We start from the raw sequence: 25,201 nt of genomic DNA on the forward strand, positions 1-25,201 counted from the left end.
AAGCTCTTCTTGCACCAGATTCAGAGCCCGTGTGTTTTAGCAGTTGTGTTTACTCCTCCAGGGATCCGTCCAGATAGGTGGGAACAGGAGCGGGTTGAGTTGTGAGAGGTGGCCCAGAGCAATGGCAGCAACCACCACCACAGCCAGTCCTGCTTCCACAGCTCCCTCCCCTTTGCCAGAACTAGTTGGACTGCAAATGTGTGTCTGCGGACCACAGTTCTCAGAACTGCAAATGTTCTTTTCTTTTGATCTGACACTGCTACTATTCTGCTTCTAGCACTGGGCAGGTGGGGGCGGGCGAGCTCTGGGAAGGTAGGGAGGGGGTGGCTATTCTCAGTGCCTAAGGCTTCCATTCTCTGCTTGGCAGCGAGGGCTTAAACTACTGTTTTGAGCCTTCTTCCCTCAGTCTTTGCTCCGAGGTCTCTGCCGAGATCGTTGGATTCAGCCATGTTATATGCTGTCCTCTCAGCCCTAGGGCCATAAATGGTGCATTAGCAGTCCGAGTTCCTCCCTCCCGCAGCTGCTGTAGTTCTGGGATGCAGTGAGCTCGGAGCACTGAGCTACGTCTGCATCCTGTGCCCGTGTGGCTCCCTCTCCGCACTTCTCCCTTCTCTCCTCCCCTGCTCGCGCAATTTGCCCACCATTATGTAGAATTCAGTAGTGAGACTCTTCGTCTTGCCTGTCTGCTGTGCAGGGAGTCCTTTGTGGAGTTATAGTTGTTCAATTTGTTGTAAATTCCAGTGGAGATTTCCAAAGGCTCACACATTTTTAAGTGTTTATTTGAATTAAGTGGTTTATTTAAGTGGTTATATGAATTATATCAAGCGTTCACATTCATATAACCAATATATCATTCACAAAATAGTAAAACTCAATTTTATACAATTTTTTTCTTTCTCCTTTCCAGTTAATCATGGCCCATCTGCAAACCCAGGGAACAATTGATCTGGTTTCTAACACCACAGATTAGTTTGGGATGTTCTAGAACCTCATTAAAATACTTATACAATGTACTTGTCTTATTGTTGAATTGAAAGAGTTCTCTATATATGTTTAACATAAATCCTTTCAGTACTGGGGGTGCTAAAAAAACGTATACACATTTTAAGAATGTTATCTATGTATTACTTTTCGAAGTTGAATTGACCTTTACACTTTTATTGAATACTGACTAGTTATTTTGTAGAATATAATGATTTATTGGTATATATCGAGTGTTACAATTTTAAACAGTTTTTTCCTTTCTTCAAATGCATATACACTTTTTGGCACCTTCTGTATACAAATTGCAAATATTTCTTCTATCTATACCATGCATTTTCATTATTTTAATAGCATCTTTGTCTTTTATGGTTAGTGTGTTTGTGTCCTAATTTAAAAAAGTATTTGCATACTCCCAGGTCACAAAGATTTTCTTGAAGAAGTTTGAATTTTAATTTTTACATTTATGTAAACCGTGAACGTTTAATTATTTTTTGTGTGGTGAGGTAGGGATCGAGTACATTTTGTCCATTAGATAAAGTTATTGCTGCTTCATAGAAACAAAATAAAAACAAAATAGAAACAAAAAAACTGTCCTTCCCCAATGAATTACCCTCTTGCCTTTGTTGAAAATTAAATGGCCATTTATGTTTAGGTCTATTCTATATTCTCTTTTCTGTTTCATTGATCCATATATCTATCATTATGCTAGTACAACACTGTTTTGATTTGGCAGCTTTACAGAAATTTTAGAATCAGTTTGTCACTATCTACAAAAAAAAGTAAGCCATGTAGAATTTTTGTTCCCAAACCTATAAATCATTTAGGTAGAATGAGCATCTTGGGAAAGATGCTAAAACTTTCAAAGCACCTGATTCTTCATCTGAAAAATCAAAAAATAAAAATTGCTTAGATGTGTGTTATATAAATTAGGTAAGACATTTAATACAAAATTCCTGATGTTGTCTAGCATGTAATACATGCTTATCATTATTACTATTATTGTCATAAACCAAGTAGTTTCATATGTGTCGGCTTATGTGACTCTGACCTTAATCATGTAAGGTAAAGGGGACAGCACTTTGCACCATCTAGTATTTATTGAGAACCCTTTACTAGTAGTTTAGTCAGTGAATAAAGAAAGGAGTATTTAGGTAAGGAAGTATCTTGTTCAAAACTGCACAGCTAGTAAATGAGGGAGGCTGACCTTGAATAAAGTCTTTTTACTATAATAGATATCTAGAGGAAGGCATGGGAGGACTCAAGGAGACAGAGAACTCAGAACAAGGATTCATTCTCAGCAGAACCAGAATAGGGTTGAGAAAAGAAGAGACTCTAGTGCCTTAGTTCTTTTTTATCTTCACTCCTGAGCTCACTACACTTTCCATTCCCCTGTCCTCTCTGGCCCCTCTCATCCAGAGAATTGTTTTGTCAGCTTTCCTGCAATAGGCCTAAAGGCTTAAGCGCTGGTGGAGGTCTGGCTTCCCAGCCATTGGGTCAGCTAAATAAGCTGGGAGCTCAGTTAGCACTCCATCTGTGACTCTGTCCCAAGCACACCCCCCACAGCAGCCACATGTCGGTGGGCCCTCAAGCTATTTCCTGACAGCTGACATGCAGTTGACAGAGACCAGGGATGTATGTTTGGGTACAAATAACCCTCCTGCTTGGCTATACTTGCCTAGTTTGATAGTTTCCACTTTTCAGGATGACCTCATGTTGGAAGCTTCTGGATAATTAATAAAGTTCTCTCTCGGCCCTTTTCTGGCATCCTGTCCATTTCAGGTGCTATTTTTTTTTTTTTTTTAGCTAAATTTAGTCTTTGAAAGAATAGCCCAACTGAATTAGCTGAGAAAGGCTATGAATTGAGAATTTTCACGCCTGGCAGGTCTATCATTTTGTAGAAACAACTGAGTTAATATTTAAAGGGATATGTAAACATTTACTTTATGGTTTGGTGCCAGGTTTCAGTGGAATATTAATTTTTATGGACACACTAATAAACTTGAGCTACTTTGGGGTGAAAAAAAGAAGGGGTGTAATGGAAAGACTGACATATCCCTGAACGATTCTATTTTACCCAACTCAAAACTTATAAACACTTCACTGGCTGAAAGGCCTGGAATGAATTGTATAAACTGTGGGATATGTTTTCTAATAAAAGATTTCAATAGAATGGGTTTTTGTTCCTTAAAACCAGTTACTGGTGCTAAATGTCATGCTGAAACAGTGTCTTTCCCCAAATTTAACACATACTAACACACGTAGAATTCAACAGTGAGAACCTCCCAGATGCTAAGATTCATACAGTGGCAGTGACATTGGAAAATCATAGCCCCTGCTCCCAGAAGACTTTGTTCAAGGATCTGCTGCTGACATCCTGAGAGTTTCCCAGAACTCCTGGCCTTGGAGGAATGTTCATAACTGCACAGAGGGGATGGCTGGTGTTATAGAAAGGCCCCAAGAAAGAAATGGATCCTTGAACTTGTGGTAAACTAAAGCCTGCTCCCAAGGCACCAGAAAAGTTCCTATAATTTTCTTTGAATGTTTAGTGAGTGGTGCATCACATGAAACACAAGGACCATATAAGGTGATTCTGTGACACTTAGGCCAGCCATTTTGGTTTAGTTGAGTGTGTAGGATTCAAAAGACAGGAATGCAAGTTGGATTAAAACAGTTTTCGTTTCAGTTAAGCCTAAGATTTTTGAGAAGATACTAAAGATGTTCTCCTTAGGGATCTTTTCTTTCTTTTTTTTTTTTTTAAAGTATATTCTAGGGAGAAAATATTTTTAAAATACTGTTCTACTTATTTAAGAAGTCCAAATTTAATTAATTCATTTTAAAGCTTATTCAAATCATAGACCCATTTAACATTTATTTATTCTTCGAGTTTTTTACATGGGCTACTACCATGCTATCTTTTTCCTATTCCATGCTATGTTTAGAAGGCCACATTCCCAGAATTTTGGAGAGACAAAATTTTGAAACTACTTAAAAAAAAAAAAAAGACTGTATAAAGCTATTTAGGCATGTCTATTACAAACGATCTCCATATGTAGACTAACATTTGGAACACCTGCTGGAGTCCAGTCTTTCATTTTTGTCTGTATGTTGTACATGATAGTTGAACACAAATTTAGATATGAACACATATCATTTAAGTGTGATACTTTCTGCCATCTTTTTAAATCAGAATGAAAATTCAAATATAAGTACCAGAAGGAGGTAAAGGAATTTAATTCCTTTGAACTTCAGCTTCTTTGAAAATAATATTAGGTTCCTGCAAAAATACTTGCATGTTAAAAGATTGAAAATCATTGCAAATTACTTTTGCACCAACCGATAGCACTATGGTAGTATTGTAAGAACAAACTAAGACGATTCATGTATTTTGATTAGCACAGTGTGTGATACACCATTAACACCCAAAAGGACATACTCATTGTATTAAAACAAATGGACTGAATTAAGCTTTACTGTCACAAAGATAGTGTGTGGAGTCTTCCCCATCTAGATTCTATTCCCCAGCTATTCTGTTGAAACCCAGGTGGGATCCTAGGTCCTAATATTGCTTGTGTATGGAGATACTGAAATCTACCTGCCCAGCCCTATAACACACGTGATACCTTTTTCAGGGATTGCATCTTTTCCTTCTTTCTCCAGTTGTGATCTCATATCCAGAGCTTCAAACTCACATTTTGCAGTGGAGTTATACACTCCCTTCCAGACCAAGGGACTACCTTCACCCTGACCCAAACTGCTTACATGTTTTATTTCTGGTCCTGTTCCGTCAACATGTGATAACTATTATGAAGTAGGCAGAGGCTGAACTTGAATTGCATAACTGGAGCTGGTCACCTTTGCCAACGTGAACTGCCATATTGCTACCTCAGTCCTAGCAGAATGTATTTCCCACTTATGATGGTTTGGTTAGGTAGGGACTTCTCTGGGAGTAATCTATATTAGAGCTCAGGATGGCAGAGCTGTAGTGTAAATGTAGCTCCACTAAACATCTCAACAGTGTGAGGAGGTGTAGAAATAAAAAGCACAGGCAGACTTAAATTTGAACCTCACCTCCCTCATTTACTAGTTATATGATGCAACTTTAAGTGATTTGAACTTTCTCAGGTAGAAAATGTGTAAAATTGCGGTCCCTGCTAATAGGGTAATTAAATGAGATATGACTACTGCTCAGTAAATGCCAGTTATTAAGGCAAAACATTGGTCTTGGTTAAGTATTATGATATCTTTCTAAAATAGAAGCTGCCTGTCCTTTGCCCTGAAACTTGATACTGGTTGGGGTCTATTCTTCAGGTACTAACAAAACCACAGGTGTACATTTTAGGTGATTGTAGGGGTGGTGATTAGAGTTGTTAGGCATGGTATGGGGAAGGTGCCATAAAAATAGCAGTTTCATGATGCTGTAACTGAGCCCCTGAGAATCTCTCATTATTCTAACATTGGGTAGGAACACTGCTTCACTTTTTTGAGGTGGGTGTAAGAGTGAAGACAGCTTTGAGAGGCAGAAAATGAGGACAATGGTAGGGCAGCAAAAAAGACAGCCCGACTGTCAGACCAGGCAGCTAATTCATCTACTTAAGTCAAAGACCTGCTGACTGCAAAATAGATCTGTCGTGGCTCCAGTAAAATGAAGTTCTGTTTTATAGATGTAAAAAAAAAAGAAAGAAAAGAAATTTTCAAAAGACCTATCTCAAGGGAGCTGCAGCTGCTGAAAGCTGTGAAATCTGACAGCAATCAAAATTAAAGCTCACTTAATAACATTGAGAGGATGACTCCATGAACTTCATAATGGAGGGTTATTTCATAATCTTCACAGGCTTCCCCTGGCTGCATGTCAGGCTGTGTGTGCGTAAGAGAACTTGTCTAAGCCACGTTTTCATTACTACTAAGGGAGTCAGTGGTGGTTGGAATAGAAGCAGAAGATTGACTGGCATTTTATTACATAGGATGTGTGTCAAATCCAGATCCTATTATGCAGTATTACATCAGGCTCTGTCCACTGCACAATAGTTTTCACATGTCGCTACACATAATAAAAGTCTGTGTTTTTCAATTTGACGAATATATACCTTTACTACATACACGGTAAGATCTCATAACTTGCCCATGTGATCTTGAAGTTTGGAAGCAAGACAAGTAGCTACTTTACGTTTGATGTAATTTATGTGAACATTCATCTGAATAGTTCTAATTAACTTCATGGAATTTAGAGTCTAGAGTTAGTTCCAACTTTTCTTACCTTCAAATAGGCTATTTCTTTCCATTCTTATTCCTAAGTATAAATATCGTTCTTTCTATCTGTGTTCTTAGAATAAAACCCAAACTATTCTCTCTTTAGCCAACTTGACAATTGAAATGATTGCTTATTTTCCTGGGTTCTAACCCTATAATCTTGTGGATATCACATAAGTTCTCTTTTTTCTAATTTTATATCTGTATTTTCCCATTGTGAAGTAACAAAATTCACAATGACAATCATGTAAACCATAAAGACATTTGATTAAACCTCAGATGGAATGAAGTTCAGAGGTGACTGGTTTCAGACTTGTTCCAGTAGCTCAGCGAAGTCTTCAGACTTAACACCTCCTACACTCAAGATGGCTGCTGTTGCTTGTTTCATCTTGCCTCTTAAAACTGCATGAAAAGGTGGAAAGGAAGTTGTTTGTTTGTTTGTTTTTCTTTTCTTCTGCATCCCTTTTTGTAAATAGGAGAGAAATAAAGGAGAAAACCTTTCCTAGAAATCCTTGAGTGGACTTTCCCTACAGTCTATTGACAAGAGTGAGTTAATGACCATTGTAGTGGTCTGAATAGTAACCTCCAAAAAGATCGTTTCATGCTCTAATCCCTGGAACATATAAATCTTACCTTATTTAGAAAAAGAGAGAGAGAGAGAGAGAGAGAGAGAGAGAGAGAGAGAGAGAGAGAGATCATTGCAGGGGTAATGAAGTTAAGCATTTTGAGCTTAAGAGATCATCCTGATTTATCCAGAGATGCCCTAAATTCAATGACAGGTGTCCTTATAAGAAACACACGGAAGAAAAGAGGAAGAGAAGGTGATGTGACCATGGAAGTGACTGAGATTGCTGTGATGTGGCCACTAGTCAAGGAATGCCCACAGCCATAGAAGTTGGAAGAGGCAAAGAACAGAGTATCTCCTAGAGCCACCAGAGGGAGTGTAGCCTTGCCAACAACCTTGATTTCAGACTACCGGCCTCCAGAACTCTGAGAGAACAAATATCTAAGTTGGGTGTGTGTGTGTGTGTGTGTGTGTGTGTGTGTGTTAATAGACTTTATTTTTCAGAGAAGTTTTAGGACCATAGCAAAATCAGCAGAAAGTACAGAGTATGACTCCAAATCCCTTTATCATGCTGTCCTCTATATACAGAAGTTAGAATGCATATTTTAATCTTTGTAAAAATTGAATCTTTGTCTTAAATGGTGTCAAGGGGAAACTCATCACGTGTTATGTATGAAAAGAATGTTGATTAGTACTCAAGACTAAGTAAGGCTCTGGGGAGAGTGTTCATGTACACTTATATGTATATATATTCCATGAAAACAATGGTATTTTAATACAGTCTGTCCAAAAATTAAGGAATTGGCCTGGGACAAATCCGAGCATGTGTTGTTTTATTTCTCTTCCCCAAAGACATTTAATATTTTGGGCAGGAGACTAGGAAAAAATTGTGCAAATAAATTATAGTTGTGGAAAACACATGAACATGTTTAAATACATATGTCTAGCCATATGTACAGAATTATAGATTTATTTTATTTTTATTTTCAGTTCTGCAAGTACTATCATTCTAAAAATACCATGGAGATCCACCATGGTGACATTTAGAAAAAGAAAATTAGCATATGCTGAGGCATTATGCTCTGCGCTGTTCATTTAACTCGCACAATAACGCTGCAAAATATTTATTATTATTCATTTAATGAATAGGGACACTGAGGCTCATAGAACTCCTGTGATTTTTCCCTAAGTCATGTAGCTCTTAATTGTAGAGTAAAGGCAGACTCGGTTCTGTCCTGATTCAAATGTTATATTATGTTGGCAATACCATTTTCCTTGGAAAGAAATGTGGGTGTTTGTCTAACAAAGTCAGGCTGTATAATACCTTAGTTAAACTGGAATGAGAATGAAGGGAAGCAAAGGCCAGAAACCCTAATTACTCCACAAAGCCATACTTTCATTCCTGAGCTGAAGTCAACCCTGCAGTTTTGCTTAGCAGTCAAGGTTTCAGGTAATGGGCCAGTAGTGAATCTGGGCTTTGTTTCTGGATGGTGACCACAGGGAGGCTTGCTGGAATTTTTCTAGGAATTTACGCCAACTTAAACAAATTTTGGAGGTTCAGAAGAGTATTCCATGGATCCGAGAGCAGAGATGGAAAATCCACAATGTGGAAGAAAAGTATTTAGAGAGGACAAAATCAAAATATGAAAAACTAAATTTTCTACTATTCTGCAAGATGGATGCTGCCTTCCAAAAGGAAAAAAGGAATCTGAACAGTTAGATTACATGTAGAACTGGGAGGACCTACATAACAAAGATCTTTTATTATATGCAAATTATATTATTTTGATTATGTGTTTCATGAATGTTTAAATATAATTATCATATAATCACTTGCACAAAAATGAAAAGTAATGGTATTGTTATCCCCAAAGAAGTCAGAGGTAGACTAGAATAATTTCAGCCATTTGTCCAGATAAGTTCAATGATACAGTTTTCAAACCCCAAAGTATCCAAATATAGGAGAAAATTCCTAGTCTTATTAATTAGCTAGTTCTTTAATACAGTGATTTGCTTATTATGTGTCTTGATTAGTTTAATTATCACTCTCCAGAGACCTAAATATATCTGAATTAAAAATATCTTGAAAAAAGGAATTAGAAAGCACGCACGCATACAGACACACACACACACACACACACACACACACACACACACACACACAGAAAGTTAGTGGATCTAAAACAGTTGATACCCAATTGACATTCTGTGCTTCCAAAGAATAATTATAATAAACTAAGTCCTGGAGGGGCACATATGAATATCTGTCCATATACTGATTAATGCTAGTGTAGTATAAAGAGAGTGAAAAATAAAGACATTGGAAAACATTTTCTAAAATATCTCAGAAATTTTAGATTTCAGGTATGCAGATCCTCAACTCTTGTTTTTAGGATAGTCCTCTCAAATACTAATGTGCCTGTGAATCACCTGCAGATCTTATTAAAATACTGCTTCTTATTCAGTAAGTTTGAGATGGGGCCAGGATTCTGCATGACTAACAGGCTCCCGAGTAACACCAATATTGCTGGTCTCTGTCATAGAGTGACTAACCTATCCATTTTGCCTGGAATTGAGGGATTTTTCTGGGATATGGAATTTATGGCACTGGGCACTGAGATGTTTAGTCACCCTTTAGGACATTTTGAATTATAGGTTATACCTGAAATTCAACAAAAGAATTTGTGATCTTGCTCAGATATTTGAGAGCAATAGGAATGCCCATAAGTATACATGACATTGCATTAAAATTCTTCTTTCTTTGAAGCAATGTCCTATATAAATATAGATACTATGACTGGGTCTCATCTAGCTTATTATTCCATCTCTGATCTCGGTCTAATTTTATTTTTTCTCTGGCTTCATAAAAAAACTCCTCATGTTACTAATTAATATTTCTAGAAATTAAGTATTGTGTTCTTCATTAAGTTACCTAAATTACAAAATTTAACGTCCTCAAATGGAGGATAAATATTCTATCAATATTTGTATTTTCTGAAATAGAAAGGGAGGTGATATACACATGGGGACCCTCAAGAAAGTATTGTTCGATTACTGCTTTTACTTAAGATGAAGTTCTCTCTGCCTAGAAAGGAGCATCACCCCCAACCCCAAAATGAGAAAAGTTCAGATAAAGTACATCCACATCACTTTTCTTGAGCTATTGGAGCACTGAGCTTGCAAAGCTGTCAAATAACCTGGATTCCAAAGAAAGCAAAGCTCCTCTAACAAGAAATGGTACATGCAAACTATAGCAGAACATGGGTCAAAGGGGTGGTCACCATAAAAGTGGCCAAGAAGAAATCAGCTAAAATGCTAATAAATTTTTGAAGGACAAATGTAGGCCAAGTATCAGTCTAGAATAGCTGGGGTCTAGACATAGGGGGAGTTCACATTTACTCTCAAGCTCTTTTCTGTGAACCTACTAATGTGAAAGATTAAGGGTAGCACAAGCTATTAAAAGATAGAAGCCACTTTGGTAATGCAGACTTTCAAAAAGTGATCAGCTGCTGATGTAAGAGAGTTAAGAAACTCCAAATTTCTTTTGAGAACCTTTTCTCATGTGAGACTCTAAAGGAGAAAAAAATGACTGTCATCTCCAAAACACAGGAAAAGACAATTGCAGTTGGTAGAATGATAGAAGGTAAAATCTTCAGTACTTGGTAGAAAGATAGAAAGACAACCTGGCCCAGGTTGACACCAAGGAGACAGCAGCTACCATTGGGGGAGAGTCAAGCATTTTTCACCCAAACCCAACCACACTTAGAAGGAGAAGTTTACTGTTATTGATCAGACGGCAGGGATGATGATAAAACCCTAACCCAAAGCTCAGACCTACAGGGCTTATCTAAGACGGAAGCTGGTCTAAGATAACAGAGAACAATCAATGGTCCCACCATAAGCTTATTACTGAGTAAAAAATAACAGCAGTTTTCTACAGGAGAAAGGGAAAGTGTGTGGATCTATACCCATGGAAGAAGTATAAAGAAATGACTAAAACTAAGTGTGAAACACAAAAACTGAGGAAAACTCTCTTGTATCCCAACCCCCCAACCTAATCACAAAGTCAGCTTTCTGGTAAAGGAATTTGAACACTGTTGTGCACTAAAGGCAAGTTAAGCAACCATAAAACCCACACCTAAATCAACTCCTATCTAGGTTGACTCAACCATCATATTAGTGACTTGAAAGGAGAAATATAACCATTTCCAGATGTAAATATTATTTATCTTGGTCTCTACTGTCATGTTCATGATTCAATAAAAAACAAACAAACAAACAAACAAACAAACAAAAACCCATGAAATATAAAAAAACAAGAAAAAAACTCATTGTCAATACACAGAGAAATTAATAAGTCTAGACTTATTGGATATATGAGAATTATCAGATGGGGACTTTAAAATTGCTATGATGAACATGTTAAAAGATCTAGTTGAAAAGTTGAGCAATATGAATAGAAAGATGGCAAATTTTAGCACAGGGATAAAAACTATAACAAAAAGTCAAATAGAAATGTTAAAATAAAATACATGATATCAGAGATGAAAAGACACCTTATGGTGCATATCCCTAGATTTAAGATAGCTGAGGGAAAAAAATCAATGAATCTGATTTTTCTTATATGTAGAATCTAAAAATCAAAATAAAGAAACAACCAAAACAAAATAGAAACAGACTCATAAATGGTACTAGAGAGAGGAGGTGTTAGGGGGTGAGTGATTAGGTGAAGGGGATTAAGAAGTACAAACTTTCAGTGATAATATAAATAACTCATGGGATTGTAATGAATATAGTCAATAATATTTAATAAATTTGTATAGTGACAGATGGTAACTACACTTATTGTGGGATCATTTTGTGATGAATATAAACATTAAATAACTATGATGTATACCTGTAACTAATAGTATGCTGTATACTAATTTTACACCAATTAGAAAAATAGGTGAATGCTCAGCAATAAAAATAAAGAACTACTGATGCACGTAACAACTGATATTGACCTCAAAATTTATACTGACTGAAAATGGGTCAATAAAAATATCCAAACCAAAACATAAAGAAAGAAGAGTGAAAAAAAAATAGAACAAAGCACCCAAATGTTGTGGATTATATCAATAGTCTAACATAAGTGTATTGGAATGCCATAAAAAATAACAATTATAATAAAAAAGACATAAAACTGGACAAAAAATTTTGAGATAACGGCTGCGAATTTTCCAGAAATAATGAAACACATGAAACCACAGATCCAAAAAGCAGAGAATTATAAATAAGTAACAATTTATAAAAATTATAAATAATATTTATATTATTTTAAAATATTATAAATAAAGATTTATAAAGAAATAAACACACACAGATCTAAATATATCCTGGTTTGCTGAAAACAGTAGACACAACAAAAATAGTTCTAAGAAGAAAGTTTATAGCAATAGATATCTACATTAAGAAAAAAGAAAAATCGCAAGTAAACAATCTAACTTTATACTGCAAGGAACTAGAAAAAGAAGAACAAGCTAAGCCCAAAGTTAGCAGAAGAAAGAAAATAATAAAGAGCAGAGCAGAATAAAAGGGGACCAGAAAATCAATAGAAAAGATCAACAACACTAAAAGCTGTTTTATGGAAAGGATAAGCAAAATTGACAAGCCTTTAGATAGACTAACAAAAAAAGAGATCACATTATGACTTAAATAAATAAATGAAGGAGGAGACATTACAATTGATACCACAAAAATAAGAAAAGATTATCAAAGACTACTATGAAAAATTATACACCAGCACATTGGATAACTTAAGAGAAATGGGTAAATTCCTAGGAACATAGGAATTTGACTCAATAATGAAAAAAATCTCCCAATAAAAAAAAGTCCTGGACCTAATGGCTTTGCTGGTGATTTCTACCAAACATTTAATGAAGAATGCCAATCTTCAAACTCTTCTGAAAATTAAAGATAAGCAAGCACTTCCAAAGGCCAGTATTACTCTGATACATTAGCCAGACACTACAAAAAAAGGGGAGGGGGAGGAAGAAAGAATGAAAAGGAGAGGAGAGGAGAGGAGAGGAGAGGAGAGGAGAGGAGAGGAGAGGAGAGGAGAGGAGAGGAGAGGAGAAGAGAAGAGAAGAGAAGAAAAGAGAAGGAAAGAAAGAAAATAAGGAAAAGGAAAGGAAAGGAAAGGAAAGGAAAGGAAAGGAAAGGAAAGGAAAGGAAAGGAAAGGAAAGGAAAGGAAAGGAAAGGAAAGGAAAGGAAAGGAAAGGAAAGGAAAGGAAAGGAAAGGAAAGGAAAGGAAAGGAAAGGAAAGGAAAGGAAAGGAAAGGAAAGAAAGAAAAGGAAAAAGAAGAAAAGGAAAGGAAATTAGAGGTCAATATTCCTGATGAACATAGATGCAAAAATCCTCAACAGAATACTAGCAGACTGAATTCAACAGTATGTTTGCATTTCCATTCTCTGTCTAATGAATGATACCTGAAATATCATCCTGAAGTCTATTAGTTATTTATTGCTGCATAACAAATTACTCAGAAATTTAGCAGGTTAAAATAGTGCCTATTTATTAATCATTAGGTTCAAAGTCTCCCACAAGGCTGCAGTCAAAGTATCATTTGGGGCTGCAGTCATCTCAAGACTCAGTAGGGGAGTATCCACACTCACTCATGTGGCTCTTGTTAGGCCTCGGGTCCCTACTGGGTCTTGGCCCAGCAGACATCAATTCCTTGCCACATGGGTATCTCCTACATGGTAGCTGGCTTTTCTCACAGCAAGTGAGGAGGGTGAAGGAGAGAGAGAGCGAGAGAGCGAGAGAGCGAGAGAGCGAGAGAGCGAGAGAGCAAGAGAGAGAGAGAGAGAGAGAGAGAGAGACTAAAGCCTAACTCTTTTTGTAACCTAGTCTCAGAAGTGACCTTCCATAACTTTTGCCATATCCTGTCCATTAGAAGCAAACCACTAGGTCCAGCTTACACTCACAGGGAAAAGATTGCACAAGGACATAATATCAGAAGATACAAATTATTGGAGGCCATCTTAGAAGCGGCTTACCATAAAAAGGGAGGGAGTTTTAAGATACAAATTAGAAATAAGACTTAAAATAAAGTCCCTAGGACCATGGCACTTAATTATTCTTGAAGACCCACTTTAACTGTCACCTGATCTGTAAAACTTTTCTTGACCACCCCTGACTCTCACCATAAAAGAAAAAGTAAGTCATTCTTTATTTCTCATAGTGCTTAATGCCAACTGTATCCTGCCTGGCACCTATTATGTTGGATTGCAGTTATTTGTTGACATGCTTATTTCCCCCTCAAGCATGTGAGAGGTTCATGAGGGCAAGAGCTGTTACTTATTTAGCTTGCCCTTGTTTCATGAGTATTTGTTGAAATAACTGAAGCTGTGACTTCCTGATCACTGAGTATTTCTTGGAGGACAAATGGAGAATATTGAGTGCCTAAAGGTAAAGTGGGAAAAGCTAGGGTTAGAGGATTTGAAGAAACACAGCATAGAAGCGACTGATGGCAATATTCAATACAGGGCTGGAGGTCTCCCACTGATTCCCCAGACAAGTTTGCACACTTCTCTCTCCCTTGTTTGTCCTCCAGGAGCCTAAACCTAAGGGATTCTAGCATGAGCTCCCTTAACCTCTGGCTTGCAGTTATGCTCTGCCAATGGGAGGCACCAGCAGGAAACCAAGGCAGGGAGGCAGTAAGGAAAATACTCACTTCCTTGGTTGGTTCCCTGCCAGTTTTCTCCAGGTTGCCTGTGTTCTACTACCAAGGATGTAAGAGGTCTGACAATTAAGTTCGCGAACCCATCCTAGAAAAAGTGCTACATACTTCATTGTTGAATATCACTATGGTCACCTTTGAAGTCCTCCCCTTGGGAAGCTATGCACCGATACCAGCACCTAGACCACCCTTCAAAGCAATTTAGGAACTCTTTTTCTGGAATGGCTATCAGAGCTGCCATCATATTACACTTGATGTCCTGACTGTCATCAAAGTGTCTTCCTTTCAATATTTCCTTTATCTTTAGGTAAAGGAAGAAGTCATTGAGAGCCAGGTCTAGTGAGTAGGGAAGGCGTTCCAATACAGTTATTTGTTTACTGGCTAAAAGCTCCCTCACAGACAGTGCTGCGTGAGCTGGTGCATTGTCATGATGCAAGAGCCATGAATTGTTGGTGAAAAGTTCAGGTCGTCTAACTTATTCACTTAGCCTTTTCAGCACTTCCAAATAGTCAACTTGGTTAACTGTTTGTCCAGTTGGTACAAATTCATAATGAATAATCCCTCTGATCTCAAAAAGGTTTAGCAACATCGCTACAACACCTCGGGAACTAAATTGTCAGACCTGTCGCTTCTGCCAGGCCTTTCCTCCCAAGCAGCTAGCTAACTTCCTTCTGGTTCCTCATAACTCTTCTCTTTCCTGGTCTCTTCAGATCAATGCATAGTCCTAGCTCTCCTGCTCTTGCTGTCCCAAGTGAACACACTAGCCCTTGCCATATCCCCTGCCTACACTTTTCAAATCAGTGCTTTTATTCATGTCTCCTCTTAAACGTGATTCTAAATTAAGGATAAAGAAAAACACTGAATAACCATAAACCAAAGATATTTACTCACTGGAGCTAAGAGATAGAAAGCAGGACCTAGTTTTTCTTTCCCCATCATGTCAATTCTGTCTTTAGATTTGTAAGAGTTTATGCCAACTGTTGATGGAAGAGCCCAATTTAAGTTTGAGAATCATGATTTCTCTTTTCCTGACTCTCCTTACTGGCTGGGTAACACACATGGAAAAAAAAAATTTCCCCATTTGCCCTTCTCAATTTTTCCCCTTATTTCCAGGCCTACAATCAATCATCCATCAGTAATGCTGTATCCACATTCCCAGAACGAAAGCTTCGGGAAAGCATTCCCTCTAGGGCAATTCCAAATAGACTCAGTGATCAGTCAACACTGTTTCCCAACGGACTATGAGGGACTTTTTGCTCTCAGCTTCTTTATGATTTGCATACTTTGTTTTCAGTCACATCACTCATGGCCAGAAGCAAAACCATCATCCTGTTTACTTCTTTCCACTTGAATAGACCTCACATTTTGGTTCATCTTATGGTAGTGACAGAGGAGCTTTGTTAACATGTAGGAAGTCTGGGTTACCTATTGTCCACCATGGCTATTGCCCAATTCCAGTTTATGAAGAGTTTAGAACCGTATTTTTTTTCTTTCATAGTACCAAGGGATTAATAACATGAAAATTGGCAAGAAATTGCAGTCTGCAAGCTGCAACCAATATTATTTGATTTAATCCAGATGTGAAAAGCTCCCTCCACCATCCTATGCCCTCCACAGTATAGGTGTGTGACCTCAGTGAAGGCAGGGCCAGTAATTACATTTATTTGGAGACATATGGTCTCTGCTTTCCCTCCCCCAATCCTTTTCCCACTTTGAGGGACAGAATGATTTGGAATATATTTTTACACTTACTAAAAAGGATGTGGAAATAAAACTTTAATTACTGGAAAAGTTATTAAGCAAAAAGTATATTTTATTCTTCCAAAGCCATGGTTTTTGTTTTGTTTTGTTTTGTTTTGTTTTTTAGGACAGAACTGTCTTAGATTTCTTCCATTGCCACAACCCCAGAATCAACGGAAACCTCACAAATTGGGCAGAGTCCTTGCCTGCCCATCACCGTGGTCACTTAGAATGAGGGATGGAATGCTCTAAGACATGGCTCATCTGTCTGACAGCTTGGACCTAACTGGTCTAAAGAAGAAAAATATTTTTTTCCCAATTGTCCTGTCTGGCTACCATGGCTGCACAACAAATCACCCTGGTTTAAAACAATAATAATTATTTATTATCTCTCAATTTTGTGGGCCAGGAATCCTACAGCAGCCCATATAGGCCTTCTGACTTGGGGGTCTCCAGTGAGGTTGTAGTTAGACATTGGCCGGGGCTGGGAGTGAGGAGTTCTTCATTCACATGTTTTGGTACCTGATCTTAGAACATTGGAGGCTGTCGTAGCTGGGGCTCCTTGGGCAGCTCTCTCTCTATGTGTGGCCTCTTCATGTTACTCAGGATAGGGACTTGAGGATAACTGGACTTTTTATATGTTGACTTAATGCTTTGAAGGTGCATGTCCCAAGAGGGACAGAACCAGGCTAGGAAGACATAATGTCACTTCTGGTATGGATTATTGATTGAAGCAGCTATAATGGCTCACCCAGGTTCAAAGAGTGGGGAGAAGGCATAACCTCTGCCTCTTGTTGGACATCTATCAATGTCACATTATAAAATGAATGTATTGAACAGTTATCTTTGGAAAACAATTTGCCCACTTTACCTCCAGAAGCTCTATCTCTTAAAAAAAAAAATTATCTGTAGCATTTTACTCATGATTGCTTTTTAAGATCCAAAATCAGAGCCAATTGGTTGACTAAGGACTTTTTAAATCAGTTAGAAGTAGGGTTTTAGATGCTCAGTTTTTAGAATGCAGGGCTAATCTAATTGGGAGCCTATACAGAGTCAAGCTCAATACCCAATCAGGGATCCATGAGCTTGTGTGGTCATGTAAGGAGCATGGCTATTATAAAATTGGGAAACAAATTAATTATTTCAGCATCTACTTGTGTCAGCTACTGCCACATGTTTGTTACCTATTTATGACAATTATTAATTGAACAAACCCTTATTAAATGTCTCTAATGCATCAACACTGAGTTTGTTATGGAGAAGATAAACAAGACTGACTCGGTTTAATTCCCTGGAAGCAGAACAATAGGGATTTGGATTCTAAACTCCATGCTCTTCTTACCAATCAGCTTTATTTGTATGAATTTTGCAAAATAGCACGATGTAACATAAATTATTGGAAAGACTAAGTCTTACATGAGTTTGGCAAAGGGATTGATCAGAAAGGGCTGGGCACTCAGAGATAACTAGCATTTTTTTCTGTAGACCTGCAGGATAGAACTTGAAGCAGGGATTAGAGTCATCGGTAGATATGCAGAAATGAGGAGCGGCAAGGAGAAGAGCACAACCAAAGGAACAAAGACCATGTGTATATGTTGTGTTCTCAAAACAAAGAGTAGACGCCATGTAATTTTTTGAGTGTGGTATCAGCATTTCAGTATTTTCTTTTCGAAACAATAGTCTCCTATTTCCCATCAAGAAATGGAATTCTTTTTATTTGGTAGAAATAAGTACCTAAGTCATTATGAGGAAAGATAGATATGGCCATTCCACTAGAAAACAAATGAAAGAATATCATGATGCTTCTGAACTAACAAGCATTGATGAATGCTTAGCTTTTGGTTTCTTTTATTTCTCAGTGATATTTGTTTTCATAGTGATATCTGTTGCTCTATATAGTTTATTTAAGATATTACAATATATAAGATATTAAGATATATATAAGATATTACACTCGTAAGATGAAGAGTAAGTAGAAAAATAATAGTGATTGTTTTTTTCTATTTGATCCACATGTGTGAACATCAGGACCTCTTTTCTATAAAGACAAGAAAAATATATACAAGCCAGTTTGGATGGAAGTGAATATTTATGATAACAAAATCGATTACTATTTATTGAGTATCTATGTTATGTCAGGTTCTTTGCATAAAATAAGTCAATTGTAAACTATAACCCTTAAAGTGGCCATCATACTTCCCTTTTATAGGTAGGAAACTAAAGTATAGAGAAGTTAAACAGGCTACCCAAACCATCATTTAGGAAGTGTCAAAGGCAATATTTAAACCTAAGTCAATTGGCTCACTCCAAGCCTGTGCTTCAGTATGGAAGAGTCAATACTTTGAGTCATTGTCCGAATAGAGGAGTAGTTTTCATTAATGCAGACAACTCCTACCTGCTGGCTAACAGCAATCCTAATCCAGTGGCCAGGGCTTTCCCCTTTACTAGCTGTGTAGACTTGGGTAAGTTAGTTAACTTCTCTGTGACAAAGTTTATCTTATTAAAATTAAATGAGATAATTCATATGAAATAATTGTAAAAATGGCTGTCTTATAATAAGTGATCAATAAAGATTCTATTACTAATAATACTTCTATTACTCTTACTATAGTAACACTGTAGTGTTACTATAGTGGTATTACTATTAGTATTACTAGTATTATATATTTACAAGATAACTGGCTTGTATTAGAGGTATAGCCTGGTCTAGGAGAAAATCAGAACATTCCCAGGAAAATTAAGTTTGGAATCATTAACAAATTGAACTAGTCAATTGTAATTAGCCTTCAGCACTAGCTCTGAAAAGGGTAGACACTATAGAAAATAACTGTCCATAGAATTTGTAGTCCCTCCTTGCTTTCCTATCATATAATGAGCTGATTATCCTTACAACCAAATGTGATTCCCCATAATGCATTTCTCTTTTTTACCATTTGAGCCAACTTGAAAGTGTTATCCTAACTAATACAGTCTGTAATTAATCATACCTATGATATGAAGCTTTTATCCATAAATTAAATAAGAACATCATCAGACACTAAATACAAAAGTAAGTGACACAGATTTTGCACTTAATGAACTCACTGTCTAGTAGGAAAAATAGGCATGTGATAATTATAAAGATAACATTTGTTGAGATCTATATGTCACATACTATGTGATATAAGATGATAGCCACTTTATCCACATTATTTCATTTGATCCTTACAACAAACCTGTTAGAAAGATACTGTTATTACAATTCTCATTCTACTGGTAGGCAGACTGTATAAGAATAAGGAAAGTTCTTAACATCTTTGAACCAAACATTTAAAGATATTGAGAAATTTGCTGCAAGTCAAATACTTTAGTGTGGAAATCAGGTTTTAATCCCAGGCAGTCTGACTGTGGAGAGCCTAAGTGCTGAGTCAATACTGAAATTCAACATGATAAATGTTATTGCATAGTAGAGTCAGAACACAAAGAAGTACTGGCCAGTTTTATTGGGGTGAGGATATCCAGAAAACTCTTGGAAGAGGTGATCCTTGAGCTGATTCTGAAAGGATGAAGAGTTAATGAATCAGGAGGCCTCCTATGTCTTGCTAAGGAGCTCATATCTACCCAAAAGATGGCAAGGAGTCACAGAAGAGCTAAAAGAAGGAATGAGAGGGTCAGGCTCCCGTTCTTCCCAGGTTTCCCCAATAACTTTTCTCAGAAAATAGCCAGACATGCTCTATGGTGCCAAACTCTTGGATTTTAGGGCACTAAAGAAAGAAAATTCCTTCACGTAGACCTTTCTGAGAGGAACCAACTTGTTCTGAACTCTTTGTGCTTTTCTTGTTGTTGTTGCTTCCTTTTTACTGTTGGCTCTCTGAGAAAACATTCCAAAATGTCACCATGTCAATAGCCAAATCAGACCTATGATGAGAACAGCATGCCTTATTAGTAATAGAAAAACAAGGTTGTAAACTCTGTTTCAAAGATTTTATGTTGCTCTTGGCTTATAAAGAGGGGAAAAGGCTTGAAGCAGTCATATGAAATACTCAAGTATAAATGCTGCCTCAAATAGAAAGAACAGTGATTGGGTAGCACAGTGAGACCAGAAATAAGGATCAGGATTGGTTCCCATAAGAGTGTCTGACACAAAGTCGACATTCAGTAAATATACATGGAAAGAATTAAGACCCAGAGAGACTTTTTTCTCTCACTCTCTTGGTACCAGTGGATATAGATTGCCCAGCACGTTCTCCTTTATTGTGTGTTTTAGGTTAAGGGGAATCATGAAGGTGGGCAGGGAACAAGGTAGAACTTGTATCAATAATCTGCTTATCCAGAGTCACCCCTCTAGTTGTCTCATTCACTAAACATGAAATTGAAACAAACAACCCCATGGATCTCCATTAGGCCAAAGGAGAACAGTTTTACCTTGTATAAAAGATTGCAGCACTCATATTTGGCCAGAGTGGTGAAGATTACCTGAGTAGGTTGAATGTAGAACACGGTACTAATGAAACAAGTATTCAGGGCTTGTTCACTCCATGGGCCACTTGGTTGTTCTGTGCTTGGCACATTGTAGGTATTCAGTAAATGCTTGTTTACTGAAATTATAAAGGAGAGAGGATTGTGTGATGTTCAAATAAAACTAGTAACTTAATATGCTTGACTGGGTACTTTTATTATAGAAGATAATTAGGGACAAGAGGAATGAACAAGACAGAAAGTTTGTTGTAGGTGACATTGGTGTCAGACCAGCAAGGAGTGTTCAAATATTAACTTGGCCCCTTACTTGTAGTGTGACATTAAACACATTGTTTGGCTTTTCTAAATCCTTTTCCTTTTTAAAATGTAAATACTTTTACCTGTATTTAATGTCATTTGAGGATTCAATTAGCTAAAATAAATAAAGTAGGTACCTGATAAACTCCAGAGCACTCGGGGATATTTAGTTTAAGAATATTGACCCCCAAGGATAGGCCTGATAATCTCCAAGAGCTCACTAATCATACCACATGGGTTATTCACGGCCAGCATTCCTTCTGATTGGTTAGTTCCCTATGTACCATTGCTAAATATTTTGCCTCTCACCTCTGCCTTAAAAAATCACTGCATCGTGCCATGCAATAAATCTACAGATTTAACTATGACCTCAGGCCATCAAAGAACATGTACAGTTACATTCAAAATGTTCTAAAAAAGTAGGTAATACTTTTAAAGAGAGTCTTGATCCTCCTTGAATAAATTTTTTTACTGCAAATCAAGTGGTCAGTCCTGATTTTTGTGGACAATTCACTTGCTAGAATACTGAAATCCCTGATGAGGTTAGATCCACAAAATGCTCTGGTAGCAGATGTGCTTCATTAACTCTTGGGGAAATTTATTCATAGGAAGGGCATGGGTTCAGATTAAATGATGCTCTGTAAACAGGAATGTTTTGTTGAGATGAACTATGCATTGAAACACCAAGGCAAAGGCTACTGAAAGCAGGAGTGGGGTGTGGCCTTATGAGAGTAGCTTTGCCTGAAGAACAATGCCATCTGGGTCTTAGGCAACAGAGAGCCTCTTTAACTCCAGCAGGAAATCCTACGCCCAGAAGCACCATGCTTCCAGACACTGCCAGGTAGCAGCCTGACTGCATCCTTTCTTCTTCCTTCCCCATGAAAAAGAGACCCAGAGGAGATTTTTCCCTCACAGCCTGAATTCATTAGATTTTTTTTTTTCTTCCAACCATGCAGTGGAGGTTGAATTGCCCTCATTCATAAGTTGACTCCAGACCAAGAGAAAGAGACAGCAAGATCCAGCAATCACACCTAATAAAATGTGTCCACTGGAAATCAGGAGCAAAAATTGGATGAAAGATTCTAAATAACAAGGGTCCTCAGGAACCTGCACTGAAATACCAATAGTTTTTACAGGTTTGGGGTGCAAAGATGCTTGTAGCTTAGTATTTAAAAAAAAAAAAAGAACCCTTCTCACTCTTGACCATCATTTCATTCTGGGTTCCAGCAAAGGGTTTCTTTACTCCAACCCCTTGCTCTTGTTCTTTAAGAAAGAAAATGAATTGAGCTTGAAGGTGCATCAGAGGCAAGGGTTTGAGAATCAGAGTGGTTGCAGCAGAGCCCCCACTTTCTTTTCTCTGAGCCATCTCTTCCCAGGACTGCTCCCTAGCCCTGTTCATAATTATCTGCTGTCATGATGCTATTGCTTTTGGCAATAAACACTTAGCACATTGCTACTGGTTTTTGCCAAGACAGCATGCCCCACTCAGATTTATGGTCTAAAAGATGCAAGTCAAACTTTCAAACCACAGTTCATTCCATAAAAGAAAGTGATTATATAAAAAGCCACCTCTCTGCCTGTGTTTACCTTCCCCCTTTTCCCCAGATCCCAGACAAGTTGCACAATGTGTAACTGGAAATGAAAAGGCTTTATATGGTGAAAAGAGCAGAGGCTTAATGAGATATGAGTTCGAAATCTGATTCGAAGTCTATTTCTCCTGTCAGGGTATACTTTCCTTTGTTCTTCAAAAAATAAACCAAAGGCAAAATGATAAATAAAACAGAAATTGCCCATTAGCACCTGATAGTCCATCGTCTATTTGTGCCTTTTAGCCTGTATTGATCCCCTCCCAAGCATCCATCTTATCCAAGTCAACCTGGCAGAGAACACAATAGGTTTTAGAATCAGATGTACCTGGGTTCAAATTTACTAAATCTCTTTGAGTCTCAATCACTTTATTGTTAAATAAGTTAATAGCTGACTTAATCCAAAGTCCTGAGGTCCTCAAGCAATGTAACTCAGCAAACATTTATGGAGTGTCTACTAATGCAAAACACTGAAGTTGATGAAGGGAATGGCAAAGAATAAGGACTTGGGCCTTGCCCTTATAGAATGCGTAGTCTGGTGTGGAAGACAGACACACAGTAATAATTATTAAAGATTGGATTCCAATGAATTTTAAAATAGAAGTTGAACCAAGAGTCATGGGAGTTATGTGGAAGAAGGAGATGAATTTCAGCTTGAGAAATATAGGGGCTTTTTTTGCAAGAGGCATGGTTGAGTTAAATCCTTAAGGATGGGTTTTGGGAATGGCGTGAATAGCTTAAGAATAAATAGTGCTTTTGGAGAGTAGCAAGTAGAATATCATGGTTATAATATAAGTTACATGTTGAAAATGTGTGCTGTAGTGGAAAATAAAATTATAAATAAAGTTGGATAGAAATAGGTGAGGACTCTGCTTGGCAGCTTGAGCAATCTGAAAATTTTTCTTACAGTAAAATTCCATTGTAGATTCCGAAGCAAGAGGGTCATGATTTTATATATGTTAGATCACTCTGCAAACAGATTTGTACTGGAATCAGAGAGAAGCTGGTAGCAGGCTGGACAGTAAGAAAAGGATTAGTATAATTCAGGTCCACGGTAACACAGTAATAGCAGTTAGAGGGTAATGAAGTGACAGAAGGAAGGAACAGATGGCAGGGACATTTAGGAGCAGAGACAACAGGGCTTGGCTTCTTCACAAAATCTGGAGAATTCCAGAGAAGGAAAAAGTGAAGATTGAGCTATTTATGCTGGAAGACTGGAAGCATGGTGATGCCATCAGTGAAATGGGTAAGTGAGGAGTGTGGTTTGGGGCTTGCAATAGAACAAATAGAGTGCAGGCAGATCTTTCCTGATCATAGGCAGCTTTAAACTATTGATTAAGAAATGCCCAAATCTGTAGAGAGTTTTTATGAGTTTGTTTGAGCCAAACTGACGACAATTGCTGGGAAGCAAAATTGCAATGGCTTGAGAAAATGCCCCCAGAGAGTGGCAGTTTTGCAGCTTATTTTATACACTAGAATCAAAGGGGGAGTCCTAAGGTGGGTTACAAGAAATTCACTGGGGGTAGATTAAGGAGGCGGAAGAAAGCAAAGCAGGGGAACCTCTGGGATTGGATAAAAAGCAGAATGGATAAATACATATTTATTGTACATTGGTGGGTGCAGTATAGTTAATAATTAACATTTACAGCACAGAGATGGTATTCAGAGAACAAGATAAACATGAAAGATTCTGTGTTCTCCCAATGCTCTGGTGCCAGAGGTTGTGCCTTGAGGGGTCTGGAAAAGATTACTCTGACATTTAAATGGTATGTTATCTTAGATCCAAAAAAACAATAGACAAGCTTAGTTAAGGTAAAGATTGGCCTTTGTTGAGGAAGCCACAGGCCTAGGATGTAACTACCAGCCATGACTTGCTTTTAATTAGGAATTTTTATGTTCAGAGCATCTATGTGGTTACTTTCAGTCTCTGAGTTTGTAAGACCCACCAGGCAGGCCTCCCCTGAGCTTGTCAGGTTTAGCGCGTGGCCTCTTTTTCATCCACAAAACTCACTGGGCTACAATTTCCTCATCTATAAGAGAAGCATCATAATTTATGTTGTGATTATGTCACTGGGTTGCTATGAAAATCAGGCAAAGTCATGAGTACGGCTATATTTTTTAAACTGTCAAATCCATCCTCAAGTGAGGAATCAATAAAACCATTCAAACCCATTTTACCTATAGAGACAACTCTATGTAGTTTGGCCTGGGGCTTCCCACATGTGTATAGCACTACGTCCTGACCTATCTGAAGATGAGTTGTTTAGAAAAGCAATCTCTAGAAAAATGTCTTTAAGTATCCCATTTTTATACCTGACCCAGTAGTCTCTAATTTTTCACCACCAAAGTGTTCTGGGATAGAGCCAGTTTCACTTAGGATTTTCAAAGTGAAAAAAGTTTCAAAATGAAAAAGGAAAACAAAAGTCATTGTTATGGAAGCCTGAAAAAAATTTCTATTTCCTACTCTTGACTCACATGTGTGACTTCAACCTTTATTGAGCAGCTTAGGGTATGAATAATGCCAGGCACCAAAAGAGGTCTAGACTGAAAGTGAATTTAATTTATTAATAATATGCTACCAAACCTTCCTTACAAATGT

General features: G+C 37.5%; 1 long non-coding RNA gene across 2 annotated transcripts in view; it reads right to left on the bottom strand.

Moving 5' to 3' along the window:
• LOC141572250 (uncharacterized) overlaps positions 1-25,201 on the bottom strand; it is a 146,923-nt gene that overhangs the window by 48,509 nt on the left and 73,213 nt on the right. The window contains exon 1 of one of the 2 annotated variants that reach the window (XR_012497556.1): positions 20,717-20,874. The exons of the other annotated variant lie outside the window; for it this stretch is intronic. This is a non-coding gene — a long non-coding RNA (uncharacterized LOC141572250). Of the gene's footprint in view, positions 1-20,716; positions 20,875-25,201 lie in introns of those variants that run through there. 2 annotated transcript variants of the gene reach the window in all.

Source organism: Rhinolophus sinicus, linkage group LG06, assembly GCF_036562045.2.
Source record: "Rhinolophus sinicus isolate RSC01 linkage group LG06, ASM3656204v1, whole genome shotgun sequence".
In the NCBI taxonomy this organism is placed as follows: domain Eukaryota; kingdom Metazoa; phylum Chordata; class Mammalia; order Chiroptera; family Rhinolophidae; genus Rhinolophus; species Rhinolophus sinicus.